The sequence below is a fragment of the Myotis davidii genome, unplaced genomic scaffold (genome assembly GCF_000327345.1).
Source record: "Myotis davidii unplaced genomic scaffold, ASM32734v1 scaffold398, whole genome shotgun sequence".
In the NCBI taxonomy this organism is placed as follows: Eukaryota; Metazoa; Chordata; class Mammalia; order Chiroptera; family Vespertilionidae; genus Myotis; species Myotis davidii.
Window position 1 is genome coordinate 685,212 of NW_006290024.1, and position 11,387 is coordinate 696,598.

An 11,387-nucleotide genomic window follows, 5' to 3' on the forward strand; every position below is an offset into this window, starting at 1 on the left:
ATGTAAGAACAGAGGACACAGGCCAACTATTCGGCCCAGCCAGTCAGACTCTTCCAAGGGACTGATGCCCTGGCCTCACATATACATCTACTGAGTCAACATCAGGGACCCCGGTGTTGCTCTGATGTAACCTTGCATTAAGGAGCCTGGACTGACACAGGCTTCAGGCTGTTTCTGGTTCAGGCACAGCCGCCATGGACAGGCCAGGCCTGCAGCCTCAGAATTCCTGTTGCCATCGCTCCAGGCAGAGCAAGTCTCTCCTGGCCCAGGATTTCCTGCTGTCCCCTCTCACTGGTCAAGGTCTGCACCTGGGCAGAGACTGTGAAGGGTGTTGCATTGGTCCAGTACCAGCTCTATGGCATCCTCCCTGCCTAAGGAGACCCACTGAGGGAAGAAAGGGAGATGGAGATAGATAGATGATAGATGATAGATGATAGATAGATAGATAGATAGATAGATAGATAGATAGATAGATGAAAGCTAGAGAGGACTGTGCATGAGCAAGGTCACCTGTGCATACCAGTTACTGGTGCCTTTAAAGAACAGACCCATCCACAGGCTTCTGACAAGTGAGTTGGAGGCTGAGGGGAGCTGGAGAGCCGTGTCAGGGACATGCAGAGGTTCTGGGTGACACACTCAAACGCTGGCTGCTGCACTAGATGTGAAGGAAGCTTGCAAACAGCGCCGCCTACACTCCCTGCCTGCCTTTATCTCAGCTCTCTGTTTGATTTGGGACCTATGATAGGATAATGGCAACTAAAAGCATTTTCTCCTGGTAATATCTAAACAGTAGCAACCATAATATATTATGCCTGAGCATGAACACTCTCTTAAGGTAAAGAGGAAATGGTGTATTTTTAAAGAGCTCTTATTTGGTTCTAACTTAAAAGCAACCGTGTAAATTTCTTTCAAATAATGTTTCCTTAATTATTCATTTTCCTTGGCACTAGTTAAAGAGCAAGTAATGACTTCTGTCTCTTTATATTTAGTCTATTATTGTTTGAAGAAGGCCAGAGGAAGGCCATAGCAGTGCAAAAATGATATTTGCTTTTTTTATTACCAACAGTCAATGTACAGGGTAATCTAATCCCCGGCAGCTGAGCTACAGTGACATTTTTATAGACCTTCTGGCAGCACCGGAGTGTGAACGATCCTGACAGGTATTTGACTTTCCCCGTCTGTTCTTTCAATTGCATTTCTCACCAGACTGGCTACTGGGGGTGGGGGTGGGGGGATGCTCGAGGGGAGCCCCAGGTCTCCCTCCAGATACCGTTTTAAGAGGCTGAACAGCAGCTGTCTATCTAAGGTTTGTGAGTTTATGCATGGAAGCCGGGGAGGAATGCCTGCAGGCCCCGTGCGCACAGTCCTGCGGGCCTCGCTGGGCCGTGGAACCTTCTTTGGATCCTCACATTCCACGCAGACTTCAAAGGCTGAGGACGGCACCATTGCTCTGAGACACCAGTGGCTCCTTACAATCTGGAACACGTTCTCTCTACGTGTGTTCTTCCTGTGGGGTCATCCAGTTATTCCACAGGGATCAGATCACTTTCTCTTTCATCAGAAGGAATTAGTGTGAGGCTCCCTTCTCTGCACTCCACAACTCAGGGAGGCCTCTGCTTCTGGGCTCCCTCTGGGCTGCGTAATTTGAGATTAAAGTGGACAACCTGGGCACGTAGAACTCTAGTGAGGACATGAAAACAAAGGTCAGATCCCCACTTTAAAGCGGTCAGTTCCAGCGGAGGGCAACTCAGATGGGCACTGGCTCTCCTTCTGGTCCTTAGAGCTGGGCAGAGTGTAAGGACCCTCCTTCAACCTTCCCAGGGGCCCAGGCATTTTCCTTTGCTGCTCCTGGAGGGGCACAGATTGAGTCTTAGATTCCTGTGCAAATTGCCAAAGGTGTCTTGCTTTGCACTTGTGATCACTGAACTCAAGATGCTAAAAGTTAGTGGGTGAAGGCAGGATGAGAGAGACACAAGGTTAATTAATGAACAGATGAGCTACTACTGGAATGCAGGCTTTCACGCAGGTGGTCCACTTACTGCAGGCTTTTCCCATTTTGTTTTCTTTCTTGAGCCATTGGTTGGATCCTCTCAGGCAGTGGTCAGCAAACTGAGGCTTGCGAGCCACATGCGGCTCTTTGGCCCCTTGAGTGTGGCTCTTGAATAGAATCCTCTTTCTCACCATTAATACCAACATACTCTACTTAACATATGTCTTTCTATTAAATCCAAGATTTCATTGTGAGTTACCTGAGGGATGGGAACTGGGTCTCATTCAACTTACCGGAGCCCAGTACCACAAGGACCTTGCTAAGTGGTTCATAATTCAGTTTAGTAAAAAGGATGTTCTTGTCTTCTCTCAATAAACTTGCTGGCAGACCATGTGGGCAATCTAGCTGGAGAAAGACTAATTATTTGACAGATATAGAGTCACTAGTGACCTGGTGCATGAATTCATGCACATTGAAAGAATATTAATTAGAAGAAATATTTTAATATTGCTATTCTCCCTTTCTCTATAATATAAGTGTCAACCAAATTCATGATCAACAATGACAGATCAAAACACACATGTACGATTGGTGTCAGTGAGAGCTTTATATGTATCATACATGCACGTATTCGGCACAGTGAGAAAACCTGAAGTCATTTTCAAGGCCCACTTCTTTTTAATTGGGTCAAGTTTCTAAGCTTTCTAAATCTGCATTTTCCGGCTAATGAAAAGAAAATAGAATTCCACTGATTCTCCTATCTACCTACTCCAGGACTTCTGTAAGGATCAAATGAGATGAGGCATGCGAATATGCTTCACAGACATTTGGTTAAAGTGTAAAATGTTTCCACCTGGCTACAAAGCAAGTCATGTTCCTGGGCTGAAGAAACTCCAAGGAGGCTAGTCACTAGGGAGAGGAAGCTGGGCATTGCTACGTGACGTCATTACCTGGACAGACAGCATATTAGCCTTTTATATATATAGATAATGTGGCACACTTGAAACCAATATAATGTAAGTCAATTATATCTCAATAGAAAAAGAAAATTGGGGCTTTCGTGCCTTTGGTGAAATAGATCCCTGTTTGTGTTTATGGGAGGAGAGATCTTGCCTCTCTGTCCTGTTGAAGGTGTTCAGGGAGGTTTCCTTCTCCCTCCCCGTCCCACAGCAGTGCTGGTTCCTCTGGGAGCTAGAAGGTAACATCTCAGCTGAATGGAAGCTGAATTCCCAGGGGTTTAAACAGTCTCAGTTAATCTGAGTAAAGCCACCTTTGTTAATACAGTTGGGTATAATTTCCACCTACTCTTCCCCCATGGAATTTTCCAGAATCAATTTCTGAAGCAAATATAGGAGGGAAGTTACTTGCATGAAGAGATGGAGGCAATCAGGAGGCAGAATTGGGATAACACTTCAGATGCAGCCTGCCACTCTTCCCAGCATTACCTGTCTTCCTGCCCCACGTACTTCTCCCTCTGGTACTACTTACACAGAGAACTTCACCCTGACACTTCTAGGTGACAAATGTGGGTGGCACCCCATGAATGATGCTCTGGCACCAGCTGGGTGTCCCACAATTTCACTCCATTCTGAGACTGCCTGGAGACAGCATCAGACCTCACAGGTGAAGGGTGCAGTCCCACTAGACTGCCCCCTATTTCATATGCTATTTTCCAACAATAGGTCCCCAAGTTACCCACAACTTCTGAGTTCCCATGACTGGTCCTTGGTTGGATTAATTTGTTAGTGCAGCTCACAGATCTCAGGAAGACACGTTTACCAGCTTATTAAAGATGTGATAAAGGATACAGGGGAACAACAGTCAGGTGGAGAGATTCAAAGGGTGAGGTGTGCCCTAACCGGTTTGGCTCAGTGGATAGAGCATTGGTCTGCGGACTGAAGGGTCCCAGGTTTGATTCCAGTTAAGGGCAGGTACCTTGGTTGTGGGTGAATCCCCAGTGCAGTGTGTGCAGGAGGCAGCTGATCAATGTTTCTCTCTCATTGATGTTTGTAACTCTCTATCCCTTTCCCTTTCTCTCTGTAAAAAATCAATAAAATATATTTTTTAAAAAAACACAAAAAACAAAGGGTGAGGTGTGGGAGGGCCCCTAATGCAGGAGTGTCTGCCCCTGTGACTTGGAAGCTCTCCAAAGCCCCGCTAATGGGATCTGACCAAGGCTGCCACACGTAGGCACATTCTATTATTAACCCCATTTTCAGGCCCTCTTCCTGCTCTAGAGGGCAGGGCTGAAAAGTCTAAGCTGATCATGGCTTGGTCTTTCTGGTGACCAGGCCCCTCAGAGCAGGCTCATTAGAACAAAAGATGCTCCTACTGCTCCTGTCATTCATGAATTTACAAGGGTTTAGGAGACCTGTGCCAGGAAGGAGGGACAAAGACCAAATATATATATTTCTATTATAAATCTGTATGTAGATTTATAATAAGAAATTATTATAGCCGCCCTGACTTCAGTTTCACTGTATTTTATATATAACTTAACCTTGGAGGGGGCATAGCGTTAGAAATGATAGAGGAATCCTATATAATAAAAGCGTAATATGCTAATTGTCCCCTGCCCTCACTGGGAGTTCATCTGGGAGTTCGACCAGGGGCCGGGGCCGGCTGGGGGAAGGGAGGGAGGCCCCGGCCAGAGGCAGTGGCAGGTGGCTGGGGAAGAGCCCCACTGCTTGATTCACTTAACTGTGATGGCAAATTGAAACTGGAATAATGTTTGGTTTTTATTTCTGGCAAAAATATGGCCAGCTTCCAGGAGAAGAGTGCTGGGGCTGGAGAAGGCAGCACCCCCACGTGGGGAAACACACTATTCCCAGGCCTACCCTCTGAGGCCTGGCTGCCTACCCAGCCTGATGATTGACTGATTGATTTTAAATAATTTTTCCAATTTTATTGAGATATAATTGATATACAGTATAAGTTTAAGCTGTACAGAATAATGGTTGTCTTAGGTATATTGTGAAATGATTAATGCAAGAAGTTTAGTTAATATCCACTATCTCATAGAGATAGAATAAAAGGGAAAAAAGTGTTTTGTTGTGATGAGAACTCAAGATTTACTCTTTTAGCAGCTCTCCTATATAGTACACAGCAGTGTGAATATCATGCTGTGCATTACTTCCCTAGGACTTACTTATCGTACAACTGCAAGTTTGTACTTTTTTACTACCTTTCCCCGATTTTCCCTCCTCAAACCCACTGGCGTTGTAAGCACACGTCTGATCTCTTTTCCGATGATTTCTTTAGATCCCACATATCATGTAGGATCTATCCTTCTCTGTCTGGCTTACTTCACTTGGCATAATGCCCTCAAGGCCCTCCCATGCTGTGGCCGATGCTTTGATGAGGAAGAATGACACGGGACACTGAGGAATGGAAGTGACCCAGAGGTCACTGTGGCCACGGCCCTTTGTCCTCTTGTGCCGCCTGTTGCCGTGTGCTAGAGGCAGGCTTGGGGAGCAGAAGCCCGGTGGTGAGGGAGGAAGAGGGAAAAATGAAAAAATAGGAACGATGATAATATAAAACCCGAATTTAGTCATGAAAAAACATTTTTAAAGCTGCTTCTGACAGACAAATCAGTCTACTCTTAGATTACTTTAGATCAGTGGTTCTCAACCGTGGCTGCACATTAGAATCACCTGGGAATCTGTTTAAATGCTTGATTTCTGGGCCTCATCCTCGGGAAAATTTGTTTCTTTGTTACTAATGTTGTGGCCTCACCTCATAACAAAGAAACAGAATATCCAAAGGATGAGGCCCAGAAATCAAGATTTTAAAAAGATTCCCAGGTGATTCTAATGTGCAGATACTGCTTTAGATGCTGTATCCCAAAGCTAAATAATGTGGTTTTAGTCTAAACTACAAGACAAATTTCTTTCCAACTGTTTAATTTTTCTGAAAAAATAAAATGCAGAAGCTCCTTAGTAATGGAGAGGGTCCGGATGGCTTCTCATTTACAGGTTCCCAGCCACCTCTCCACCCAGGCCCTGCCCCCTTCCACCCAGGCCCTCCCCCTTCCAACCAGGCCCTCCCCGCTTCCACCCAGATGCTCCCCCCTTCCACTCAGATTCTCCTTCCTTCCACCCAGACCCCGCCCTCTTCTACCAAGGCCCTGCCCCCTTCTGCCCAGGCCCTGTCCCCTTCCACCCAGGCCCTCCCCACTTCCACCCAGGACCAGCCCCCTTCCGCCCAGGTCCTCCACCCAAGCCTCTCTGGATGCCTCATCCTGCTTCAGGATGCCCAGATCCGTACCCACCAGGGCTGACTTACGTTGGGGTTAATTGCTGAGTAGTTACTGCGTCTCCCTCACTGGAATGCAAGGTCCGTAAAGGGAGGCGTGTTGCCCAGCCTCCTCTTTCATGCACTCCTAGTGCCTGCCAAGTGCCTGGCCTATGAGAGAGAAACAGCCACAGAGATTTGTTAAATAATCCCGTGGACATTGTGGTAGTTTCTCTTTACTTTTTAAAATTGATAGCACTAAGATATTTAGAAAGAAAAAAACTGAAGGAGAAAGAAAAACCAACGCCAAATTCACCATGTGGACACACACCATGAAATTGTGAAGTCTGTCCTTCCAGTAACTGGAAACCTTGACTTATGCGTAGCAGGGACCAGGGGATGATAGTGCACATATCTGCTTACCCAGAGGGCTGCTAGAGTCCCCTGACTCAGGAAAATGCACACAGTCTCCTTGGAGCGGATGCTGGTGACTCTTCTAAACAGCCGGGTGAATCCCTGTGGCTATACACATGGCCCCCAGGCCCTGCCTGGGAATCTGGCCTCCAGAGCCTGGACATGGAGCTTGGTTAAGAACTTGGTCCCCAGGGCAGTGACGGGACAAAATGAGACATAAAGAACCAGTGTCAGTGGCAGCAGTCAGAACCATGGAAAGCCAGCCTGGGTCCTCTAAGGACCAGTCCCACTTCCATTGCTCTCCTGGGGGTTGGGACAATACATGAGGCTGCTGGTGGAGGATGAGGAGGCCCTGGACTTCCTGGTAATGTGAGCATTGGGCTCTCCATCAATTAACTGAGAAGAAAAGCTTTGTTATCAATGTGTCTTCTACAAAAATTAAATGGGTCACATTTAGAGTCAGGTGCATTTTTAATCATTAATTTTACTTCTCTTTATTTTTATTTTCTTAGCGTTTCTAAAATCTCCTGGAAGTGGAAGCCTTCCCTGTATTAATCCAGGCTTCTCTGACTTTTATACATTGGGAAAGGATAAAACTGCAAACAGGAGAGAAGACCTTGAGGCTTGGCGTCTTAGGTTTGGTTCCCCCAGAAGGAGCCTGAGAAGAGGACTCAAGGACAAGAAGTTTACTTCGGAGGACAGCTGGGGAAGCAGCAGCAGAGTCAGGGGATGTGAGACAGGACAGGAGAGGGAGGGATCCAATACAGGTTCATTAATAAGCAGGTGAATTCAATGGGCAGTTGGCCTCCATCACACTGGGGACCTCTGGGAGGTGTGCAGAGCACACCAATACCTGCTGGATGAGGAATCTGCGACATATCTTACTCACGCCCATCCATGATTGTGGAGGGCTGCTCTGGCCCTGGTAGCTGCCCTGCACAGGCTGAGAACACTTCTGCAGCCAGAGAAGCCCTATGTTGTGGGAACATGCGGTAAGAAGCTATCAAGGTGACTCAGAAAGGTGACTGCCTGCAGATGGGCTCTGGGCAGGGCCCCAAGAGCATCTGCCACACCTGGCATGTCCTTCTGGGACCCAGGTCTAGGGGGCCATCTGCACAGGAGGGATACAGCCTGGCTTGTCCAGGAATACAATGCAGTGTGTTTCCTTGCTTACAGGCTCCTTGAATGGATGGGCGGATTGCTAGCTGTGCGCCTGAGGGGGCTTGCTCAGAGGCAAGATGCTGGCAGGTGTGTGGACAGACAGCACGGTATTTGTAGGTGTAGGTCAAGGGAGGAGCTAGCCCAGTTCCCCGTCCCAGTCAGTGGAATGGTGTCAGTGGCCACAAGGAGCAGAGCTGCTCATACCCCAGTGTTTCCCATGTCCCTGTTGTCCCTAGTGGCTAATAGGCCTCACAGACACTGCCTGGCCACGATCTGCGCACAGGCCTTTCCCAGCACAGCTCCCTCCCACTCCCTTCTGCTAGGTAAGCCCTTATCAGACACTGGCCTAGTGTGGAAACTCACCCACCGAGGCTGCCATCCAGTCTTCCTCATGTAAGTAATAGAGGCTGTGACTTCCCTCTGGCCCCCCATGTGGACTAGCAAGGACCATCGAGCTCCTGGAGTCGAGCTCCCACAGGACAATAGGCAATTAATTGCCACATGAGGCTTTCATTCTGGAGGTGGAAGTTTTTGTTTAATTCATTCCCAGCATCAGTGTCTTTCTTCCCCTTTAACCTAAACTCCCCTCCCTGTAAGCATCTCTCTTAGGCCCCTGTGGTCACTGCCTGCAGCCCCCAGCAAACCTCCCCTCAGGGCCCCATTCTCTGGCTTTATCTTGGAGGCACAAGTCCAGCTGCTAAGGGCAGCCTCCCTGCCAGGTGGGAGGAGAAGGGGAGGAGGAGGGTCCCCCCAGGCACAGCTGTTTGAAAGGGACTTTGTAAGTGAAATATCCCGTGACTGCCTGGGATCAGTCTTGCTGTTCTCGTTGTGTTGAGAAAACCTCTTTGGAGTTTTTCATTAATATTTATGCCTTCCCTTTACCAGGATTAATGCCCTTACAGCAGAAGGCTTACTTGGCACTTTCCTTACCATGTGAGGACATAGCAAGAGGATGGCTCTCTACAAGCCATGAAGAGAGGCCCCAAAGGAAATGACCATGCTGACATCTTCACCTGGACTTGAATCTGGGCATTTTGTTACAGCAGCTTGAGCTGACTGAGACAAATGTGTAACTCCTAGCCTATATGAACAGATGTTGAGGTAAGACAATTTTCACGTTTAACTTTACACATTTCTATTTTGTTTGATTCTTCCTTCAAAAAGCATAAACTTCTTTTATAATGAAAATAAAAAGGATACCACAACCCATTAGCCTTGTAAAAGGTGCCATTAGAAGTCTGAAAATGCTGTTCTGAGTGGTGGTAAAGGGATGAACAAGAGACTTAAGTCCCCACCCTCTAGGATACCGGTCAGTGTTCTGTAGCAATGGAAGCTTGGAAATAGCAAGGTGGGCAGAAGTCCACCAAACCATCTCTCTCAGGCCAAAGAGAAATAGACCATCATTGGAGGAATGAGGCTCAAAGTATCAGATGAGTGAATGATAGCGGGAAGGTGCCACAGGATAAACATCTTTGTGGTCAGACACTTACAAAGACAGCCCGCTGCGGGGAGGGATGTGATGGCCACAACCTTTCATGTCATACTGCTTCTGCCCACACCCTGGCTGCCCCACCCAATCATTGGACCTATCCTCTAGTGGGTAGAGTTAAACCACATTAAAAAGTTGCACCCATGAGTGTTATTTTTTTGACACTCTCTCTATATTGGCTCTGTGTGGTAACGTTTCTTCTCTCAGTGACTGAGTCCTCAGGGCTGTGATGGTAATGAAGGGATTCAGGCCCATTGGGACGTAGGCAGAATTCCCTCTTGTGTTTCTGGAACAAACCCCTGAAGGTACCGTGACACTCCTCCTCCCCCATGTGGAGGCTGGATTCAGCGGGAGAGATTGGGGACCCCCTCTTAGGTCTTGAGGTTTCCTTAGCAAATGACTAAACTGGGTTCTACCAGATGCCTTAAATAATGCATTACTGGGTTGGACAAATTATTGATGTTGTTGTTGTTGTTATTATTATTATTGATATTGTTTTCATTTAGTTAATCTTTCTTAAGAACACCTTCCATGAGAACTGCATGGCAAAGAAGGTGGGCAGGATTGGGCATCCTTGGTCCCTTGCTCTGAGACTGTCTAATATTAAAATGTTACCACAACCCTAAGAAAGATTGGGAATTTGGTAGCTTGTGGATGAAATGAGACTGTTGTTAAATATCATATGGTTTGGGAAAATTATTCTGACTTATACTCTATGTATTAAGTACTTTGGGTGTTGATGTGATAATGGGCTAACATGGGTGTTATGTTATTTGGGTATGAATATTTTTAAAACCAGATTGTTACCTTTTATATGTCCCATGGCAATACAGGAATTGAAACAAATGAGTCCAAGGATTTTTGTTGATTGGTTGATGCAGACCTCACCTACTTACAAAATATTTGAAATTGTTCTTTACCACCTTGATCCTGGGGAATCTTGATTCTGCTTGGCAGAATCTCAAAATGTATTCCTGGAACAAATACTCAAATATGCTCTGAATCTGCAACAGTGGAAATTAGCTCTTCAATTACTTTCTTGGTAGCAAAACCTTCCACACATCCATTTCCTTTGCATCATCAGTGCAAGAATGCTGCAGCAGCATAAAAATGCTGACAGCAGAAGTCTTCATGTTTCTTCTTTCTGCTTTGCTTCTCAAGTTTTCACTGGGAACACTTAGAGTGTCAAAAATAATTACTGTAATGTTAGTCACCTGATATGGAAAGTCTGACAAATACCATTTTCTGATTTGGATGCGGTAATTTCTGAAGTGTTGGGATCTGAAAGGAATTCTTGTTAATTCTATTTTCAACATCTCTGCTTCCCTAGGCTTAGCCAAGATTATTCCCATTTCTTCCTGAAAAATCTGACTCAAAGCTGCTTTCTTACAGGCAATCTATCCAGAGTAACTCTTCTACTTAAACAATCTTCTCTTAATATTTACATTGTGCATTTGTGTTATATCAATGGAAACCATTAAAGGTTTTGAGAAGGGAAGATGTATGGTAAGAGTTACATTTTAGAAAGATTACTCTTGCCATAGGATAGAGTTTAAGGGAGGTGGAACTTGTCAGTGAACTGGGGTGTTGGCAGTGGATGCAACAAGGACATGGAAGAAAGATGGTTTGGAAACAGACAATGACAATTGACAATGATTTAGGCTAAGATGATGACAAGATTTTGAGCCTGTGCCATGGGGAAGATGTGGTGCCATTAACCAAGATGGACTATAAAGTAGAAAAGCAGATCTATAGGTCTGTGTGGAGGGAGGAGATACCTGGTGAGATCTATTTTGAGATGTCTGCAGAGAGAAGACATTTGCATAGCTATTCAATAGAAATTGGTGATTTCAGGGTAGTTTGGGAGAGAAGTTGAAACTGGAGACATAAGTGTAGCAGATATCTGTGTTTGTTCTGTGTGTGTGTGTGTGTGTGTGTGTGTGTGTATACACAAATCTGTGAAACTCCAGCAGAGTACAGAAAGTGACTTAAGTGAAAGAAAAAGAACCTTAGGAATTCTGACATTGAGAGAGTTGTGGATAAGGAAAGAAGGGTATTGGCAAGGAGGCCTTGGAGAAGGAGGAGGGAATGGAGAGCCTT